The sequence below is a fragment of the Oncorhynchus keta genome, chromosome 4 (assembly GCF_023373465.1).
Source record: "Oncorhynchus keta strain PuntledgeMale-10-30-2019 chromosome 4, Oket_V2, whole genome shotgun sequence".
Classification (NCBI taxonomy): Eukaryota; Metazoa; Chordata; class Actinopteri; order Salmoniformes; family Salmonidae; genus Oncorhynchus; species Oncorhynchus keta.
This window is the reverse complement of record NC_068424.1, coordinates 60,826,044-60,846,101: the sequence shown is the minus strand read 5'-3', so window position 1 is coordinate 60,846,101 and position 20,058 is coordinate 60,826,044. Positions and strand designations below refer to the sequence as shown.

Here is a 20,058-nt window from a genome sequence, read left to right as displayed (position 1 = left end):
CGATATGTATTGCTATTCTCACAATTTTATATGTATTGCGATTCAATACTATGTATTGCTACTTGATGTTCCAACCATATTGCTCACCATGTGTCTGCTGCAGAGAGAAAAGAGAGCCACGAGAAAATGTAGTTTTGTTCAAACATAATATCCCAATATGTAACTAAAGTCCATCCCCCCCAAATCTATGTTTCTTCCTCCTATTCAACACCAGAAGTCCTGTTAGGTTTGTTCCCAGAATAGGCCTGTCATCATAGGAAAGTGAGCTGCTTCCTTCTCTGGGCACATAAACAAAGGGACATTTCAAGTTAGTGTTGAGGCGTGTACCAGCTGCTGAGTAGAAATATAGACCTACTTCTGAATCAGGCATCGCTGCGTTTTTTTCCTACACAGTGTAGGGTCGTCATCGTACACTATTGTTCCAAACGAATGAGTCAATTGTAGGCTTTATATCAGACAGACATACATACAGGATAGTCAAACAAATGGGAAGATAGGTGGAGTGATCTCTCAGTTGCGTGTATGATTTTAATTGGGGCAGTGAGACTGAGATGGCCTCTTAGTTTACTGAGTTAAGGCTCATGGGAGCTGGACTCTTTCTAGACTGCTGAGGGAGGCACTAGAACCTGCGCAGTGTGTCTCCGTCTGCAGTGGGGCAAACACACACACACACACTGAAGTAACCTGCACAGTGTGTCATTATCTGCAATAAAACACATACTCAGTGCACTGACACTTACTGTATAATCCAATTGCTCTTTGTGTCTTTGGAGAAGCCCTGTCTCTATTTTTCCTATGGAGATTGGGTGACATTTGAATGGGAAATTAGGTGTCTCCTTGACTGCTGCTCTTTGACACAGCGTGTTCAGAGTGATATGATAATGTTATAGAGACATACATTTCTACATAAGGACTGGTTCCAGTGCGATTCCAACAAATGGTCTTGTTAGTATTGGAGCAGTGGCCACCAACCTTTTCTGAGTCTAGATGCAAGCCGAGATCTACCGCTCAGATGCTTTATTTTTTGCATGACTTCAAAAACGTATTATGCCTATGCAACATTAACACATTTTAATACATTCTGTAGCAATTCTGAAATTATATTTTAATAAATGAAGTATATGAGCACACTGGTAATGGACAATTTGTTGTATCACTTGTGATGCACAGCTGAGTGAGCAAAATAATTGGCTCTTTTTTTTATTGGACTGATGGAATGCATGTGATTGTCAGTCTGAGGGGAGGGAGGGAGCAGCGATGAGGCTGACTCTCACCCGACTCACCATCCCTCTACCCTCCTTCCCTCCGCTGAGAAAAGGAAACAGTCTTCCAGCTGATGGCGAAACTCAAGCCGCACTGCATTATTTCTGCCTCATGCACAAATTTCTTGTTACTCCTATGACCAGAGAAAGTTAAATTCCTCGATGTAACAAAAAAAAACACAAGCTTACTATAGTACACTCATTCATTGCAGTGCTGGATGTAGTGTAAATGGAGGTAGGGAGAACTCGCATTTTATGGTTTGTAAAAATGTTGACAAAAGTGCTGAATAACAATTTTAAAGAGAAACTTACTCATAAAAACAGCAGGTTATTTGCTGTATTCGTTGTCTCTCTCTAGTCATGGTTTTTACAAGTTTTGAAATCTCAGTATCACACAGCTACTTTGTGTGCTTCACTTATTGTGATGACCAGATTGACCCCATTATGAGTACATGTTTAGATTTCCTCTGCCTTCAAGGATTCTTTTTACAGTCTAAGGCTCGAGCAAACTGCAGACACGGTTATCTGAGCTATCTGATTGGCCACCGGTAGGCCTATAGGTGCATTTGATTTACTCTGGACCTGCTGGGTAGGTGGCGTTTTACCTTCACACACATGAAATGGTTCCAAATAGAAACACTTTGCCTTCCCGGCACTAGGGCTGCTGATTCAAATGCACCTGCAGTGCAAAACATATATTTTTAGCGTTGGGTTTTTTACAAAAATGTTTGGTGAATGACGAGGAATGCCTTGGCGATCAACTCATCGATCATGATCATGATGGACTGGTTGGTGACCATTAGAGGGTAAAGTTCAGGCAGTATTAGCTCAACAGGCTTATTTGCATGCCTAACCCCAATTTCAACTCCTAGCGTAGTTGTTCTTTGATTAATTAAAGTATTGTCTTAGACACTTCTATCAATAAGCCTTAGATTCACAACATCTCTTCTGTTCTTGTTGCACCACTCATCCCTTCATATCCGTTGGAGAGCCTAACACGGAACCCAAACCCTGAACCAATTATATTAATTTGGGGAGAGGTCGAAAAGCATTAAACATTTATGGCAATTTAACTAGCTAGCTTGCACTTGCTAGTTAATTCGTACTTTTAGCTAGCTTGCTGTTGCTAGCTAATTTGTCCTGGGATATAAACATTGAGTTGTTATTTTACTTGAAATGCACAAGGTCCTCTACTCAGCCAATTAATCCACACATAAAATGGTCAACTTTATATTGCGATTGGCAACTTTCATAAATTGGGTGCATTACCGCCACTGAACTCGTTCATCTTTCAGTCACCCACGTGGGTATAACCAATGATGGTACGTGGGTACCTGCTTCTACAAACCAATGAGGAGATGGGAGAGGCAGGACTTGATGCGTGATCTGGGTCAGAAATGGAACTGACTTCTATTTGATTCCTTGGCAGCGCAGACAATCGTTGGCGCGCGTGAGCAGTGTGGGTGCAATAATTGAATAACATGTATGTCTACATTTATTTTGCAACGCTCGTGCGCGCGACACGAGTGGTGTAGTCAGCCTGTAAAACAAATTTGATTCAAATGAGCCTTTAGGCTCAACCCAACTCAATTGTGCTTGGAGGAAACTGTCCTTTTGGTTGAAATTCTGCAATTGTGAGATACCCAAACGGGCATAGAGGAGCGAAAATGATGACCACCCACTATGAATGGTGCCTTTCAGACCAGTGCTGGGTTGGTTTCCATTGTTGATGACACACACGATTCAATATCCACCCAAACATTCCTAAGATCCTGAATTCAACCACCTCATTCACATACGTATACACATACTCCCCCCTTCAGCTAGTCCCCCATGGCAACAATGCGCCCTGTCACCAGCTCTGGAAAGTGACACAATCGTCCCTCAGCTGACTGGCATGTGCCGGGTCTCCACTGCCCCAGGCCTCTGCCTTGACATACAATGTAATAGCAACAGCTATAAAACACTACAGATCACTTTACCCAGAGACAGATTAAGCCATCTTGGACTATAAAGCTCTTGAGATTCTTTTGGGAAATCGGTGTAAAATGTGTGTAATCTCACTACTTTGATTTTACCTCTAAAATATTTGCTATAATATATTTTTGCAACTACTTTGTGTGCTTCTCTGATTGTGATGACCAGATTGACCCCATTGTGAGTACACATTTAGATTTTCTCCCAAGTAGTTTCTTTGTCAAGTATTTAGCAACCTGGAAATGTTGCTTGGACAGGCCCCCATCCAACTTAGTACTTAGTGCAGTTATCCTAAGCTATGGAACTATCCGTATCTCTGACACCTGCCCCTGTAAAGTGGAAGAGGGAAGTTGCAGGGCAGTGGGTGAATGAGCTTAAACGGGTCCATTAAGGTCTAGTGATGCCACCCCACTGCTATGGGAAGCTCATTCTGTTGTTAGCTACACTGCCCACAGTGTACTAAAAGTGCAAATGTGCATGTTAGCTGTGTTACCTTTCTTAGCATTGTTAGCCTGCTAGCATGGTTTACAAGCTAATGTTAGCGTAAATGAGCTAAATAGTCATAGAAATGCTTAACAAAAGGCCAAGGTCTGGACGTTCTTAAGTCAAGGGAACAGTAGCCAGGAGACACGCATACAAAATGCTGAGTTGAAATAAGACACTTGTCGAGCATGTCTTCCTCACTCTTGCAAATGGCTGAGCTTCTTGACCTTGTTTCTTTCATATTAGTAATGATCTTTTCAGCAACAGTTTAGCTGCTTCAATCTCTGAGAGAATTGAAATAAGAACTTACTAGGAGGTAGATACTCTGTCTATCCTATATCATGGCCATGTTGTTTCTACCCCTTCTCTTTAGAGACCATCTATTTGTCTTCCCACATCTCATTCATTTTACTATTGACTTAAAACCATTAGGCATTATTTGCATGATGATAGTTTGCTTCTCTCACTTTTTCTCACATTCTGTCTCCTGTCTGTCAGAATGGTAATCTTGTCCCCTGGGTACTCTCATTGTCTGTATCACTCATGTCACTAGAGCTATATGAAGTATTAGCCTACTTCATGAATGGCCACTTTTGTAGATAAATAGAAGATTAGTAGTGTGGTTGGCTTATCAATTATCTACCAGCATGCAAAAATGATACACACAAGCACCAATACCCCCCTGTTCTCACAGAAATGGTTGCATATAATCAATGCGGTGTCTGTGATGATTTAATAAAAAGCACAATCGTTGCACGAATGTACCTTAACCATAAACATCAATGCCTTTTCTTAAAGTCAATACACAGAAGTATATATTTTTTTAAACCTGCATATTTAGTTCAAATAAATGAATGTTAGCATGCAATATTAACTAGGGAAATTGTCACTTCTCTGTCAGACCTTTAGTGTATTTGAGGTTTTAAAAAGGCTTCTGAAGTTTGTAATTTCCACTTTGCAATTTCAGACTTGATTTTCCCTTACGAAAAATCTATCAACCCCTACAAAATTGTCCATTAATTATAATTCACATGTCCTGTTGCTGCAGGATTATTTTCCTGCTTTAGCAAACTGGCTGAAATTAAGATCCTACATTTGTATCCCTCCTTTTCTTCTCTTTATTTGGATGGTCACATACAGATTTGATTTTCAAATAACTGATCATTGAATCAAGTGCAACATCCAACATCCAACATCCACTTTCACAGTGACTGAATATATCTAAATAAACCTAGTTATTGCCTGCAACATGTTACAACTACACCTTCTAGATAGTTAAAATCTTCTAGATAGTTGGTTCAGAGTCAAATCATCTACAGTTTTTTTTGCAGAACTATCAAAATAAAGTGAGGTCTCCCACCCCCTTCGAGTGATAATGATGAGGTATGATGATGTGGAAGTAGAGCAGTAGTGTACAGTAAAGGCCTTGTTCCTCTCGACTGTATCAGGCCTCTCTTCAACCCTAGGCCAGTCCTGTTGTCAGGGACAGAGGTCTGTTCAGTCCACTTCATATTGGCCTGCAGCCAACGCCAGCCTCGCCAATCCATGTCGGTAAGGTATTTGTTTAGCGATGTCTAACATTTGATTGTCACAACGCATTTAACAGCTCGCATTGAAGTTCCAATCCCAATATACAATAAAAGTCTGTCAACAACGCTGTCTCACAAGCCAGGGTGGAAATTTACCATGGAAAAAGCTACTGTAGAGAATAAGCCAATGAACATAGAGGGACCTGCCCCATACTCTTCTGGACAGTCAGTTTTCATTTCAAAGTTATTGTTCATAATACATTACCCAGTATTATTTCACACTATTCAAGAAATGTCTGTCATAGGTAAATCAAATATCCTATTTAACTATACATTTTGTACATTTTTGTAATTTAGCAGATTCTCTTATCCAGAGCGACTTACCTGAGCATTTAGGGTTAAGTGCCTTGCTCAAGGGCACATCACCAGATTTTTCTACCTAGTTGGCTCTGGGATTCTCAAACCACCGACCTTTCAGTTATTGGCCCAATGCTCGTAAACCACTATGCTACCTGCTTAGTGTTAGCATAAGTTTGACCTCTTATGATAAGAACTATGCAATATGAGAACTTATTGTAGCTTGAAAACCAATCTTTATTCCACCTCCACTAGGAGTATATGTCCCACTGTAGTGTACAGATCTCCGGGGTAGTGTTTTTAACCAGTAAAAAGAATCCTCTTTTAGCTTGCTGCTAGCTCTAGAAGGGATAAACCCAAATCCTGATTAATCTACCCAGCTGCACCTCCATCTTCTTTGGGTGAGCGTGACAGTTGGCCGTGTCCTAGTTAACATCAATTCACTTCAGCAGTAAAGAACATCAATGCTTAAGGTATAGGCAGGACTTTATCCTGCTAACTGTTCCAAATGTCCGGACTGAATTTGGTAAAAGGGCTTTTATGTACTCTGCGCCATCGTCTTGGAACGCCTTACAACGCCTAACCCCACCACCCTTAGGATTGGAGATGCCCCTCAAAGCGAATGGAAGTAGTGGTCAGAGATGGGTGCATATCCAAAGTCTTGTTGAAGCACATTGTGCCCTTGAGTACTTTAAACCTGGACGTTTCTTATGATGGGATTGATGACGTCTCTTATATGTCTATGCCTAATTTTTGTTAATGGTGTTACTTGTCAGTAGTGTTACTTACAGCCCATTCTCTTATGGAATACGCCAGGAGGGGCCGATTCTGTAGGTACCAGATTACGTTTGGACCTGGCAAAATGTGGAAGCTATACCGACCACTAGGAGCAATGTAAGCACATAGGACCTTCTATTAGGCGTGCGGCTTACTAGGGCATTGCGGATGGGGATGGTGGGTGGTTGTTTACACTGCAGACCCTAGCTCTGACTGTTGCATGTTCAATCCCAGTGCTAGACACTTTTTTGTTTTTAAGTCTTTCCTAAACCTTAACTCTAACCTTAACCATTCGGAATTAATGCATAAACTAAAGTTGAACTCTAACACGAAACATTCATAATTAATGCATAGCTTTAGTTTCACTTTTGCGGAGTTTGACTGACAGCTAAAATACAGCACCACATGGCGTAATTAAAACGTCAAGCCATGGCATAATTCTGTTACTGCATTTGCACCACTGGTTTGCGTTCTATTTGGAGAATGGGTTGGTTACATAACGTGTCAATCGTGTTACTATTTGTCAGATTGTCAGATGTGTAGAACTTCTGCCCCTAGGCTTGGTAACTGTTGTTCTTTTTATACTTAATTGTTTTTCCTGGCACATGATCTGTCTAGCTGAACAGGGGAAGTTATCAAATTAGAACTCTTGCTGGAGAAAAGTCCTCTCTTCATTCTATTGATTTCTCTAAGAGTAGGCTGACACTTGATCTTGACTTGATTCATATTTGCATGTTTATTTGTAGTGTACACTTGCTCTGAAACGGCCCACTGTTAGGCTTTTCATTGATATAATCAGTTATTTAAACAGCTACTTTGAGTATTACAGGTTATGTAAGCCTAAGTCTTTATGACTAAACCTTCTCAGTTTTGCGGTATAATTAGCTGTTATGAAACTCCATAGAAACCTCCCTCTCTGTGGACTGTGTATTGAAATCACACAGTGTAACTCTGCTCCCCATCGATACCTCTGAGAGTGCTCCCTTTATTTTGTCAGTAGACCTTCAGCGAATGGCTACAGTATGGGCCCCAATGAGGTGTGTGCAGACTTGTGTGCGTGGTCAGTTGGGAATCTAGAGCCGGAATGGTTGACATAAGTGAGAGGGAATAAGGGGGGATTTGTTTGTTGATGTTTATGAATTTTGAACAATAGCAATGTCTGACATTAAAGTATGTTGGCCAATCATATGGTTGGCCATTAGGATGGGGGAATCAAGCTGTGAGGGCAAGTGGGGGGTGAGAAGTGGGTTATAGGGGGAGGCATTAGGGGGCGATCCTCTTTCAGCCCTAAGGTGCTGTTGAAAGTCGTGACCTGTCTGCCATCCTACTGTACTGTACTGTGTGTGCGTGCGTGGTCGGTCCATGGGGAAGGAATATGAATGCAGAGTGGAGAACATTATCATGATCCTCCCTGATCAGTAGAGAGCCCAGAGTTGATGACCTCTAATTAAACCTGCTTAAAGTTGGAATCCTTAATGGTCAAACTAGGGCTGTGGCGGTCACAATTTTGTCAGCCGGTGATTGTCAAGCAAATAACTGTCGGTCTCGCAGTAATTGACCGTTAATTAATGTAAACACTACAAGCCACTGATCCATATAATATGGCCTACACAATAAATCCATTATTTATTTTAGACGGGTCTAAAGAAACATGATATGAAGAAACGGTAGTCTATTTCAGAAGAAAATAATGGTATACTCAGAGTTGTCCTGATGTGGCTATGCCAAGTGGCTGTGGGCTACACTATTTAATTTAGCAGACAAGATTTGCGTAGAATTCCGTGGAATTATTTAATATTATGTTAGAATTTAAAGAATACAATTAAAAGCTTATTTTCTCCACAAACAATTTGAGGGGCTTCACACATGCAGGTATTCTGTGTTGAGCGGTTCACAAAGAAATAGGTACTCCTATATGCTTCATTTCTAGTTATTAATGTAACTTTAGTTGTTCTACAAACGTTGGGCTATGTGTTTTGATTTTTAATACATTGTAAGGCTGCATGATGAGACTTAAGATCATTTGAAAAGAGTTCCTTGAAAGGCATGAGCTCTGGTTTTTGTTTTTGCACAGGCTGTACACACTTCAACAGTCTTTCATTCAAAATTTAACGAACACTTGATAATGCCTCGAATGTCACAGCGGCATCCCCTTTGTGGACGTAAAGCACATGCCTTTTGCGGCCCGGAGTGCTGCGTTATCCGAAGCACCTCTCACTCATATGGAGAGTGTGATCGAGTCTTTCTCACAGGCTACAAGTGAAGACCGATACATTGGGGACGCAACTGCGCGCACCCTTATTCAATTCCGAGGTGCATAATGAAGATATTGGAAGAACTGTCCACATTTATTTTTCATCGGCCAACAAGATGAGTAGGTTTAATTTTTTGATGTGATTATGTTTTAATTTCTCTCTCCCTCCTAGTCTCTCACACACACACACACACACACACAACACACACACACACACACACACACACACACACACAACAGCACCCCCTTCATAATATGAGGAAACAAGTATCTGGGTGTTTCCTTTGTGTCTTTGCCACACGTTTTCCTTCAAAACAAGACTATGTGCCAGTCTGCACCAGAGATATTCATTGGGCATTGGTCTAGCCATTTCACTCTCTTTCCCACGTTCCTCTTTTTCTCTCTTTGAAAGTTGTCCTTTAGCCCAACCCAACTTCCTTCCTGTTCTGAAAGAGATTTTCACAACAGAGGCTGAACCCCCAAAGGGCTTATCTATATCTCTGTCATCTGGGCAGCACATTGTACATTAGCCATGACCACCTTTAAATAGAGTTTGAAGGGAAATTACACCATAGCCTGGAAACATACAATGAAACAGAGTTTATTTGGGTAGGTACACTACATGGTCAAAAGACCATGAGTGGATTCAGCTATTTCAGCCACACCCGTTCCTGACGGGTGTATTAAATCGAACACACAGCTATGCAATCTCCATAGACAAACACTGGCAGTAGAATGGCCCATACTGAAGAGCTCAGTGACCTTCAACGTGGCACCATCCTAGAATGCCACCTTTCCAACAAGTCAGTTCGTAAAATGTCTTCCCTGCTAGAGCTACCCCGTTCAACTGTAAGTGCTGTTATTGTGAAGTGCAAATGTCTAGGAGCAACAACCGCTCAGCTGTGCAGTGGTTGGCCACACAAGCTTATTAAACAGGACCGCCGAGTGCTGAAGTGCATTGCGTGTAAAAAACATCTGTCCTCTGTTACAACACTCACTACCCGAGTTTCTAACTGCCTCTGGAAGCAACGTCAGCACAAGAACTGTTCTTTGGGAGCTTCATGAAATGTGTTTGCATTCCCGAGCAGCCGCACACAAGCCTAAGATCACCATGCACAATGCCAAGTGTCGGCTGGAGTGGTGTAAAGCTCGCTGCCATTGGACTTTGGAGCAGTGAAAACGCGTTCTCTGGAGTGATGAATCGTGTTTCACCATATGGCAGGCCAACAGACAAATCTGGTTGTGGCGAATGCCAGGGAGAACGCTACATGCCTGATTGCATAGTGCCAACAGGAAAGTTAGGTGGATTGGTGGAGGAGGAATAATGGTCAGTGAAGGAAAATCTTAATGCTAAAGGATACAATGACACTCTAGATGATTATGTACTTCTAACTTTGTGACAACAGTTTGGAGAAGGCCCTTTAATGTTTCAGTATAACAATGCCCCTGTGCACAAGGGGAGGTCCATAAAGAAATGGTTTGTCGAGATCGGTGTGGAAGAACTTCACTGGCTTGCACAGAGCCCTGACCTCAACTACATCAAACACCTTTGTGATGAATTGGCCTAATCGCCCAACATCAGTGCCCGACTCCACTAATTCTCTTGTGGCTGAAAGAAAGCAAGTCCCCAGAGCAATGTTCCAACATGGAAAAGCCTTCCCAGAAGAGTGGAGGCTACTATAGCAGCACAGGGAGGACCAACTCAATTTTTAATGCCAATGATTTTGAAATGAGATGTTCGACGGGCAGGTGTTCACATACTTGTAGGGAATTGGGATTTGTCTTTGGTAGGACATGAGGATATGTTTGCAATGGCTGCACCATGTCTTGTTAGTAGTCTACGCTCTCTATGAAGGTCATATTTATCCCAAGAAGAGAACAAATTGTGTTCAAATGATATATGGTACTATGTCAAATAAGCTAAGTCTACTTAAATGTGATCTCAGATAACCAAATTAAAAGTGTCTCCTCGTGTTAGATTGTGCAGTTTGAAGATACTCGGTTTAGGTGAAAGGGTGTTTTGGGGATCAACACTGCTTATGCTTCCCATCTTGACACTAATCCCCAACGCCCCTGCCAAGGCAGTCTGTATGTGAACAGCAGTGTTCATCAAGATGACAATACCCTTCTATCCACACAGAGATTGTACCATATAACCCTGATTTAAGAGTTAGTCAGATGTCGATGTGAAGTGACCACTGTACCCTGTTATGTGTACAATGTGTTAGTACTTCACATCTAGCCATATGGTTCAGCAGCAGTGATTCAGTAGGAGAAAGACATACCATGTTTGTAGTTGAACACAATGGGCCAGTTTCCCAAACCCAGATTAAGCCTGCTTCTAAAATCTCCATGTAAAGTGCCTTTTAGTCGAGGATTAGTATTAATCTCAGTCCGGGAAACCAGTCCTATGTGTTATTTTGCTACACCCGCAGTAACATCTGCTAAATGTGTATGTGACCAATAAAATTTATTTGATTTTGAGTCAAATGGTCTCTGATAATGACTGATAATCAGTATGTTGTTGAGTTAGGGTTATGACTATGGGTCTTAACTGGTATAGGCCTAATCGTCCATCTTGGTTTCCACACCTCTCATATGTTTTCACCGTCTCTCTCTCTCGCTCTCTGTTCTTACCGAGAGAGAGAAGGGAAGGATACAGTATGGGGCCCCTGGGGATTGGTTCAATGGCAGGACTTCTGCATATAAAGAGTAAGGGAAACCTGGCTCTCCACTCCCTAGCTTCCCTTTCCCAATGGGGACTCTGTGGTGCCAACCAGGGAAGGTATTTCCAGGGGCCGGAGATGGGGGGGGAAAGTCAGAATTTGGACCAGGGCCTTGGGAAAATGTTAGGGACGACGGTGTCATTTAGTTTGGATTTGGATTTTGTGGGGTGTTGAAGAAATTGAGTCAGTTGGTGGTGCTTGCTTAGGGGTTTTTCTAGAGGTTATTTTGTGTGGCAACCCTTTTTGGGAGACAGTCCACTCCCGACATGGACTTTCTATACTCACAACAACAAAGGCTGTCCACTTCTGGGTGGTCTTTGGTCATCTTCTCCACTGTGCTCCAGCTGTTCTGATGTTGAGGACTTGCATAACTTTATAATATATATATATATATATATATATATAAATGCTTTGAAGAGCATATACATGTCAGAACAGAAGTTGCACACTAAACACGCTGATTGACCCACTGTTGTGTGTTGATGTTTGCACAGTATTGTGTGAATAGCGTTTGATTAGCCCGCCATTGTTTGAACTATACATCGTAATGAAAAGAGGCAGGCATGTCTTGACATGTCGATGTGCAGTGCAGTGCTAGGGTGCTGCTGGTGGTACTACGTTGTAAACATTGTCCTGGTTTCTGTGTGTGTGTTTGCCCATATTTATGATGTTTAAGTTATTACTCGATTAACACAGTGCTCCAGCTTTAATGGCAAGTATCCTATCGTGTTTGGATATATTAGAGACTGTGTGTTTTGAGGTGTGTGTACTTACACACAGTGTGACTGTATCAACGACTCCTATGAACACTCCAGCCACTGAGAGCCTGAATGAGCCCCTGTATATACCCAGGCACACGTTGAGGGATGCTGGTGGTTGACACAGCGTTGGTATCAGAATGTTGGAGTCTGTCTGCTGGGTCGATGCAAGGTCATCTGTCTCCATGTCGGGTCTGGCTCGTACCCCTGGCTTGTCCCACAGGGGTCTATTCATTATGCACCATACGGAAGAAAATGGACTGAAACTTGATCAATAAGAAATGCCCCCCACATTATTAAACATTTTCCCAATGAATATGGCCCCAGCCTATGGGACTGTGGAGCAGCCAGCCCAGGATATTGGAGCCTTGCGGTGCTTAGGGGGCCTAGGGCTTAATCCAGGGGGAGTCCTCCCAGCCAACACTCCTTATCTCTGATCTGCTGCTAGGAACTGTTGGGGGCTTGTCAGTAGGGACCACATAGAAATGTGATGATTGGTTTTGGCAGTCTTCCGGCTTCATGTAGTGTTCTGAGGGTTGCAGACCAACTTCATGAACCTCATCCACGTTGGGTACCTTCAACTAGTCATGGATGACTCTGTAGGTGTTGGGGCCAGTGGAGTCCAGATAGGAAGGGGAGAATGGACCTCACTAAGGCACATGTGAAAGAGAGAGGGTATTTCATAAAAGACTCCCCGCCTCCCTTCCTTTCCTCTCAGACTCCAACTTTAATTTACACAATCCCCTCCAGACTCGGGTTCCACTGTAATGAAAGTGTGTGCGGGGTTAGCGGGTAGGGATTTGTAACTGCACATCTGGGATAACAGCTCTACTCTGAAAGGTGGGCGTTCTGAACCACTAAAGTGGGTGTGTGCGGGTCCCCGGGGGGTATGGGGCAGCAGTACGGCCCCCTGCTGTTATTTTAGGGTCAACATTGAAGCCCCTGTGTGGATTTCTCCTGTCCCGCTCAACCCCTCTGCCAGTCCTCTATGATGGTAACATTGTTAGCTCAACCCCTCTCTCTGCCTGTCCTCTATGATGGTAACATTGTTAGCTCAACCCCTCTGCCTGTCCTTTATGATGGTAACATTGTTACCTCAACCCCTCTGCCTGTCCTCTATGATGGTAACATTGTTACCTCAACCCCTCTGCCTGTCCTCTATGATGGTAACATTGTTAGCTCAACCCCTCTGCCTGTCCTCTATGATGGTAACATTGTTAGCTCAACCCCTCTGCCTGTCCTCTATGATGGTAACATTGTTAGCTCAACCCCTCTGCCTGTCCTCTATGATGGTAACATTGTTTCAACCCCTTGCCTGTCCTCTATGATGGTAACATTGTTAGCTCAACCCCTCTGCCTGTCCTCTATGATGGTAACATTGTTAGCTCAACCCCTCTGCCTGTCCTCTATGATGGTAACATTTTTAGCTCAACCCCTCTGCCTGTCCTCTATGATGGTAACATTGTTAGCTCAACCCCTCTGCCAGTCCTCTATGATGGTAACATTGTCAGCTCAACCCCTCTGCCTGTCCTCTATGATGGTAACATTGTTACCTCAACCCCTCTGCCTGTCCTCTATGATGGTAACATTGTTAGCTCAACCCCTCTGCCTGTCCTCTATGATGGTAACATTGTTAGCTCAACCCCTCTGCCTGTCCTCTATGATGGTAACATTGTTAGCTCAACCCCTCTGCCTGTCCTCTATGATGGTAACATTGTTAGCTCAACCCCTCTGCCTGTCCTCTATGATGGTAACATTGTTAGCTCAACCCCTCTGCCTGTCCTCTATGATGGTAACATTGTTAGCTCAACCCCTCTGCCTGTCCTCTATGATGGTAACATTGTTAGCTCAACCCCTCTGCCAGTCCTCTATGATGGTAACATTGTTAGCTCAACCCCTCTGCCTGTCCTCTATGATGGTAACATTGTTAGCTCAACCCCTCTGCCTGTCCTCTATGATGGTAACATTGTTACCTCAACCCCTCTGCCAGTCCTCTATGATGGTAACATTGTTAGCTCAACCCCTCTGCCTGTCCTCTATGATGGTAACATTGTTAGCTCAACCCCTCTGCCTGTCCTCTATGATGGTAACATTGTTAGCTCAACCCCTCTGCCTGTCCTCTATGATGGTAACATTGTTAGCTCAACCCCTCTGCCAGTCCTCTATGATGGTAACATTGTTAGCTCAACCCCTCTGCCTGTCCTCTATGATGGTAACATTGTTAGCTCAACCCCTCTGCCTGTCCTCTATGATGGTAACATTGTTAGCTCAACCCCTCTGCCTGTCCTCTATGATGGTAACATTGTTAGCTCAACCCCTCTGCCAGTCCTCTATGATGGTAACATTGTTACCTCAACCCCTCTGCCTGTCCTCTATGATGGTAACATTGTTAGCTCAACCCCTCTGCCTGTCCTCTATGATGGTAACATTGTTAGCTCAACCCCTCTGCCAGTCCTCTATGATGGTAACATTGTTAGCTCAACCCCTCTGCCAGTCCTCTATGATGGTAACATTGTTACCTCAACCCCTCTGCCAGTCCTCTATGATGGTAACATTGTCAGCTCAACCCCTCTGCCTGTCCTCTATGATGGTAACATTGTTACCTCAACCCCTCTGCCTGTCCTCTATGATGGTAACATTGTTACCTCAACCCCTCTGCCAGTCCTCTATGATGGTAACATTGTTACCTCAACCCCTCTGCCTGTCCTCTATGATGGTAACATTGTCAGCTCAACCCCTCTGCCAGTCCTCTATGATGGTAACATTGTCAGCTCAACCCCTCTGCCTGTCCTCTATGATGGTAACATTGTTACCTCAACCCCTCTGCCTGTCCTCTATGATGGTAACATTGTTACCTCAACCCCTCTGCCTGTCCTCTATGATGGTAACATTGTTAGCTCAACCCCTCTGCCTGTCCTCTATGATGGTAACATTGTCAGCTCAACCCCTCTGCCTGTCCTCTATGATGGTAACATTGTCAGCTCAACCCCTCTGCCTGTCCTCTATGATGGTAACATTTTTAGCTCAACCCCTCTGCCTGTCCTCTATGATGGTAACATTGTTAGCTCAACCCCTCTGCCAGTCCTCTATGATCGTAACATTGTTAGCTCAACCCCTCTGCCTGTCCTCTATGATGGTAACATTGTTAGCTCAACCCCTCTGCCTGTCCTCTATGATGGTAACATTGTTAGCTCAACCCCTCTGCCTGTCCTCTATGATGGTAACATTGTTAGCTCAACCCCTCTGCCTGTCCTCTATGATGGTAACATTGTTACCTCAACCCCTCTGCCTGTCCTCTATGATGGTAACATTGTTACCTCAACCCCTCTGCCTGTCCTCTATGATGGTAACATTGTTAGCTCAACCCCTCTGCCTGTCCTCTATGATGGTAACATTGTTAGCTCAACCCCTCTGCCTGTCCTCTATGATGGTAACATTGTTAGCTCAACCCCTCTGCCTGTCCTCTATGATGGTAACATTGTCAGCTCAACCCCTCTGCCAGTCCTCTATGATGGTAACATTGTTAACTCAACCCCTCTGCCAGTCCTCTATGATGGTAACATTGTTAGCTCAACCCCTCTGCCTGTCCTCTTTGATGGTAACATTGTCAGCTCAACCCCTCTGCCAGTCCTCTTTGATGGTAACATTGTTAGCTCAACCCCTCTGCCTGTCCTCTATGATGGTAACATTGTTAGCTCAACCCCTCTGCCTGTCCTCTATGATGGTAACATTGTTAGCTCAACCCCTCTGCCAGTCCTCTATGATGGTAACATTGTTAGCTCAACCCCTCTGCCTGTCCTCTATGATGGTAACATTGTTAGCTCAACCCCTCTGCCTGTCCTCTATGATGGTAACATTGTTAGCTCAACCCCTCTGCCAGTCCTCTATGATGGTAACATTGTTAGCTCAACCCCTCTGCCTGTCCTCTATGATGGTAACATTGTTAGCTCAACCCCTCTGCCTGTCCTCTATGATGGTAACATTGTTAGCTCAACCCCTCTGCCTGTCCTCTATGATGGTAACATTGTTAGCTCAACCCCTCTGCCTGTCCTCTATGATGGTAACATTGTTAGCTCAACCCCTCTGCCTGTCCTCTATGATGGTAACATTGTTAGCTCAACCCCTCTGCCTGTCCTCTATGATGGTAACATTGTTAGCTCAACCCCTCTGCCAGTCCTCTATGATGGTAACATTGTTAGCTCAACCCCTCTGCCAGTCCTCTATGATGGTAACATTGTTACCTCAACCCCTCTGCCAGTCCTCTATGATGGTAACATTGTCAGCTCAACCCCTCTGCCAGTCCTCTATGATGGTAACATTGTCAGCTCAACCCCTCTGCCTGTCCTCTATGATGGTAACATTGTTACCTCAACCCCTCTGCCAGTCCTCTATGATGGTAACATTGTCAGCTCAACCCCTCTGCCTGTCCTCTATGATGGTAACATTGTTACCTCAACCCCTCTGCCTGTCCTCTATGATGGTAACATTGTTAGCTCAACCCCTCTGCCTGTCCTCTATGATGGTAACATTGTCAGCTCAACCCCTCTGCCTGTCCTCTATGGTATTTTTCTCTGCTGAATCAAACATTTATCTTTTTTTCGGCAGCCTTTTTACCTGGCATCAAAATCCCCAAATAAATGTTTGTGGCCTTCGGTCATGTTTCTCAGGACTGCAGAGACAGAGAGCAGTAGTACTGAGTGAAATGTGACATGTGGGAGAGGTATATACTGAAAAGCCTGAACAAGTAGATTTTACAATACCTTTGTTCCCCTTTAAAGGTTCTCTATAAAACATGATTTTGGTAGTATATGATGGGTATCTTTTTAAAAGGCACAATCTGTATTTCTTTCCCAGAAGACAGACCGATGGTAGTTTGACACAAATCAAACTGTACAGACTGATGTAATGACTGGCATGCCATCATATTGATTATGCTAGCCTATCATGCATGACATCATATTGGTTAGGCAAGCCTATCACACATGCACCCTGAAGTGATTTTACTGTTGCCGTTGATTCACCTCCATTTGAAACATACAGTACAGTAGGCCTGCGGCAGTGAAGCCAGCTATACGATTGACACACACACACACACACAGAGAGAGAGAGTACTGAACTGTTCCTGGTCTGGGTGAGAGGAGTGCAGAGCTGTACTGAACGGTTCCTGGTCTGGGTGAGAGGAGTGCAGAGCTGTACTGAACTGTTCCTGGTCTGGGTGAGAGGAGTGCAGAGCTGTACTGAACTGTTCCTGGTCTGGGTGAGAGGAGCGCAGAGCTGTACTGTACTGAACTTCCTGGTCTGGGTGAGAGGAGTGCAGAGCTGTACTGTTCTGTTTGGTCTGGGTGAGAGGAGTGCAGAGCTGTACTGAACTGTTCCTGGTCTGGGTGAGAGGAGTGCAGAGCTGTACTGTACTGAACTGTTCCTGGTCTGGGTGAGAGGAGTGCAGAGCTGTACTGTACTGAACTGTTCCTAGTCTGGGTGAGGAGCGCAGAGCTGTACTGTTCCTGGTCTGGGTGAGAGGAGCGCTGTAGCGTGAAGTGGGTCATCCTCTATGTGGGCCAGAGCTATTGATCGAACACCAGACCGAGAAGTGTGTGTTCGTGCGTGTGTTGCGTAGTTAAATATGTTGGGAGGTTACTGCCATGCTGCAGGTATGGATCTCATTTAAAAACAAACATTACATTTTCCTTTCCTGGAATGGAAAGTCTAAAGAGTCATGTACTACACTCTACTACGTTCCAAAACGGTTCTTCGGCTGCCCCCATAGGATAACCATTTTTGCTTCCAGGTAGAACCAATTTTGCTTCCAGGTGGAACGCTCTGTGGAAATGGTTTTACATGGAACCCAAAAGGATTCGATCTGGAACCAAAAAGGGTTCTTCAAATGGTTGTCCTACGGGGGCAGCCGAAGAACTGTTTTAGGTTCTGGATGGCACCTTTTTTTCTAAGAGTGTATAAATACGCTCCTACAAACTTGCCACAGTACTCCCAATATATTTCGTAACACCTGACTCTCCTCTCTCTCTCTCCCGACACTGTCACATTATGTTGTCCCACACTCCGTCTTTGGAACCACACTAAGGCGTTCCTGCTAAAGACCGGAAAATCAGCACCCTCTAAAAGCAATGCGGGACTATTTCTGTCTATGGAGGTGTGTGTCAGTGATCAGCCCTACTGGAGGCTAGCACGACGACAAGACAGAATGGCTAATAACTAATACTAGCTATCTAATGTCATTGGCGACTTAATGCTGTTGGGTATGGTGCTATGCATTTTGTCACAAGGGAAGATGGTGATTTATTGAGTGAAGGTTGTGTAAGTTATATATACTCTCCCTTTCAGAATGAACTAGAACTCAAGATTTCTCCTTTCTATTTTGGTACACACACACACACACACACACACACACACACACACACACACACACACACACACACACACACACACACACACACACACACCCTATCTGTCCACTGTTTATCTGACATAGGCCACAGCCCGCCTTCCACTTCCTCGAACTGGCCAGGAGGTCCTTACGTATTAGAGTAGTAGGTAGAGATCGCTGGAGTTCTTGCGGCTTATAGGTCATTTCCTTGAAAGACTGTCCCTTTGTTATGTCGTCTCAATGCAGTTCTATCTAGACATACCAAAGTAATGTGCACTATAAAGACAGCCTTGACTGCTTGTCTAGCTCATATTTTGTTGCGTTCCTTGCTGTCTCTTTCCTCTTGGTTTGCTGTTGGTGTACGTACAGTATACAGTATGCAGTAGTGGCTCAATTGAACAAAGGTAACCCTACACACAGTTTGGTTACTCCCTAAAATGACATACAAACACTTTAGCCAACTTTTTCCATTATAACGATTCTACACTTATCAACCGGGATTCAGGACCAATACTAGTGTCCATCATTGTGGCTCAGTTGGTTAGAGCTTACTGTGTGCAACGCCAAAGTCATGAGTTCAATTCCTGCAGGAATCGCATTCTAAAATGTATGTATTCACTTATTATAAGTGCCTTTGGATCAAAGCGTCTGTTAAGTGGCATACCAATAGTAGCCTAAACAAGCGCTTGTTATCTCTGTGTTTTGCTTCGCTAACTCACGACCAACGCCTTTAATTAAGTTTGATTTAGTGTCTCCCTTGCTTTAATCCTCTCTCTGGTTGTCTGTGTTAAATCTCTCACTCACTCACTCACTCACTATCTCTCACTATCTCACACACACACACACACACACACACACACACACACACACACACACACACAAAACTATAAAGTGCAATGGGTTCTATAACTGATTAAAGTAATTTTTGCCAGATCCTAATTTGATGTTCCTTTTGATGGCATAGAAGGCCCTTCTTGCCTTGTCTCTCAGATCGTTCACAGCTTTGTGCAAGTTACCTGTGGCTCTAATGTTTAGGCTGAGGTATTTTTGTGTGCTCTAGGGCAACGGAATTTGTATTTGTGGTCCTGGCAACTGGACCTTTTTTGGAAAACCATGATTTTTGTCTTACTGTTGTTTGTGTACATGTTTTTTATGATATCATGTTTTTCCCCCAACACCACTTTCCATGAATTTGTATAGCAGACCCGCATGCCAAATTGAGTCAAAAGCTTTTTTGAAATCAACATAGCATGTTTGTCAATTAAGGTGTGCAGGGTGAATACTTGGTCTGTCGTATGGTAATTTGGTAAAAAGACAATTTCACATTTGATCAGGACATTGTTTTCACTGAGGAAATGTACAAGTCTGTTGTTAATGATAATGCTGAGGATTTCCCAAGGTTGCTGTTGAAGCATATTCCACGGTAGTTGTTGGGGCCAAATTTGTCTCCACTTTTGTGGATTGGGGTGATTGGTTCCACATACTGAGGAAGATGCTAGAGCTAAGGATGATGTTATAGTTTAAATATAGATAATTGGAATTTGTGGTCG

The 20,058-nt window shown here is 43.6% G+C and overlaps 1 protein-coding gene across 7 annotated transcripts in view; it reads left to right on the top strand.

Annotated features, from left to right (window-relative positions):
- LOC118379901 (LIM and calponin homology domains-containing protein 1-like) overlaps positions 1–20,058 on the top strand; it is a 146,090-nt gene that overhangs the window by 15,302 nt on the left and 110,730 nt on the right. The window lies entirely within an intron of this gene.